Below are 2528 nucleotides of genomic sequence, written 5' to 3'. Positions count from 1 at the left end.
GTGCCAGCTTCTTCAGCAGTGATGCCTCTTGGGCCAGCACCTGAGCCGAGTCTGTTCTTATGGTTGGTTGGGGTCCCGGGCTTTCCCTGCCCACAAAGGACCACTTCCCCACCCACTCTTCTCCTGAGGTTTGCTGATTCCGCTTCAGTCCCTGGCCCACTTCCTATTGCTCCTCCTCTAAACCTTACCAGACAGCACCATCTGCTCATTTCTGGCTGCCTCTGCGGGGGCACTGGAACTGAGGGCAGTCATGGAAGTGAAGCCAGGCCTTTCCTAAATTTCTGTTTATCAAGTAATCTTTCAAAATCCTAAACAAAAATGAGGGAAAGACTGTTTTTGATTTTTGACTTTACTAGCCAAGGTAGTGCACATGTGTAACTCAAGACACCCATAAATTACCCCTCCCCTAGGGTCCTTTCTAAAGCTCCTTCCCACACCCTCTAGGGCTGACAAGAGGTTCTGACTTATTTTTCTATCTGGACATGAATGGGGAAATTTTTATTTTTTTCAGAAACTGGTATTTATTACCAAAGTCATATTTGATGTCAACAAGATGCCACAACTACAAAACAAATTGCGCACATTGCAATCTCAATGCAAAAAGTCAAATGGAACCCCAGTCATTAAAAAAGTAATGCTAATTACCCCAAAAAGCTACTGAATTTTTAAAGCACCTTTATACATCCAGCCAACAAATTAAAATGGTTAACAAGAAAAAGATATAAATTCAGAGGTCTGGTATTGATGTTTTAAAAAGGCAACTGCTTAAGCATTTCTACTGATCCGAATATCAGTCTCTTGGCCACTCAGCTTCATACCATTCATCATCTGGCAGGCTCTCTCAGCCACCTCTGGTGACTCAAACTCAACCACACCTCACCTCTTGGACTTCCCACTGTCCATCTTGATGTCGGCATACAGCACGTGGACACATTCATTGAATTTGTCCTTTAGCATCTAGTAAAATCAAATGGGAGATATCTCACAAATACCTGGCAAGCCTTCCTGGCCACCCCAAAAGCATGGCCTCCAGCTCCACCAAAGGAACCTGCGAAGCTTTCTTCAAAGTTTCCACGTTCCATCTGTATGGCACGGTCAAAGCTGGCACCACCACTGCCACCCATGGCCAAGTCCATGCGCTGCAGGCTGTTGGCACCCATGTACTCCAGACCGATGGGCTCCAGGATGTTGGCTCCCATCCGTTCGAGACCCATGCGCTCCAACTTTTTGGCGCCCATACACTCCAGGTGGGTGGCCATGTGATCTGTCACTGGGCTCATACATTCCAGTCCGGCCCCCATGCCTGCGAGCACCATGTGCTCCATGCTCAAGCCCATGCGCTCAATAGCAGGGCCCATGCACTCCACACCAGAGCCCATGTGCTCGATGGTTTGGCCTACATGGTCAGTAGTTGTGGCCATGCTCTCCAGGCCAAAACCCATGCCGGCACCCATGCGGTCGACTCTGGAGCCATCCACTCCATGATCTGGCTCATTCGCTCGATGCTGAACGCCATGTGTTTGAGGCCCAGTGCACCCATGAGCTCGATGCCAGAGTCCATGCACTCGATAGAGTCCATGCAGTCCATGACCAGGCCCATGTACTCTATCTCAGAGACCACACGATCCATGCTGTGGCCCAGGCCTGCACCCACGTGCTCCACGCCAGCACTCCCAATGTGGTCAATGCCAAGACTCATCCACTGAATCCCAGGGATGCTGCCTCCACCTCCACCTCCTCCCTGCTTTGCAATGATCTCTCATGTCTTCAAGGAATTACTTAGGATCACATTTATCTGCTCCATGTTTATCCCAGATCCAAACTGCTCCATGTTTTCCATGCCATCACCAAAAGGGCCCTCAATGCTTCCTATTTTATTTATGCCAAATCCTATGCCTTCCATTCTCTGAATGGGCAAAGTTTTGAAAAATATAGTAGTTGTCAAAAATATGATAAAAAATCCATGTAATTCCATATTGATTGAAGAGTACTGCAGACACAACTACGTGAGGAGGCATAGCCAGACAGAAGTCTTCAGAGCTAATGTTGGTTTAGGAGGGTGACTCAGCTGCCCTCTCTCAGAGGAAACCCCTTGCAGTGATCAAGAGCTGTTTAGGCAACTCAGTTCATGAGGTACATAGTCTTACCCACAGTATATAAATGACTGGTCTGCAGGTTAAGTGCATGAGAAAGGTAAAACCACACAGCGCCCTTAGAAGGAAGAGATTTTCTGCCAGTCTATCTTGAAAATGATGAGAAGTGTGAGGTATATTGGAGAAAAGTATTGAGGCTGTGAATTTTTTATGATGGTAGATAGTAATTTAAGCATACATCCTGAGTGGAGCCAACTCAAGCTGGATCTGCAGCAGCTCTTATAGACAAGCTCCCCAAGTACAATGGAGAGTATGGAAACTGTTTCTTGTGACTTTGTTGCTTAACTCTTGCTTCAATTCTGTGAGCTATCCCAGTGTCTTTCTGCTATATTCCATCCCCTCTCTTCTCCTGTTTTGGTTAGTGCTTAATCCAGC

At 47.1% G+C, this 2528-nt stretch overlaps 1 pseudogene; it reads right to left on the bottom strand.

Annotated features, from left to right (window-relative positions):
• Window positions 1–765: 765 nt before the first annotated feature.
• Window positions 766–1903, bottom strand: LOC101572962 (annotated as a pseudogene).
• Window positions 1904–2528: the final 625 nt, after the last annotated feature.

The sequence above is a fragment of the Octodon degus genome, unplaced genomic scaffold (genome assembly GCF_000260255.1).
Source record: "Octodon degus isolate 3935 unplaced genomic scaffold, OctDeg1.0 scaffold00091, whole genome shotgun sequence".
Lineage (NCBI taxonomy): Eukaryota > Metazoa > Chordata > Mammalia > Rodentia > Octodontidae > Octodon > Octodon degus.
The sequence above is the reverse complement of the archived record's forward strand: the minus strand, read 5'-3'. Positions and strand labels throughout refer to the sequence as shown.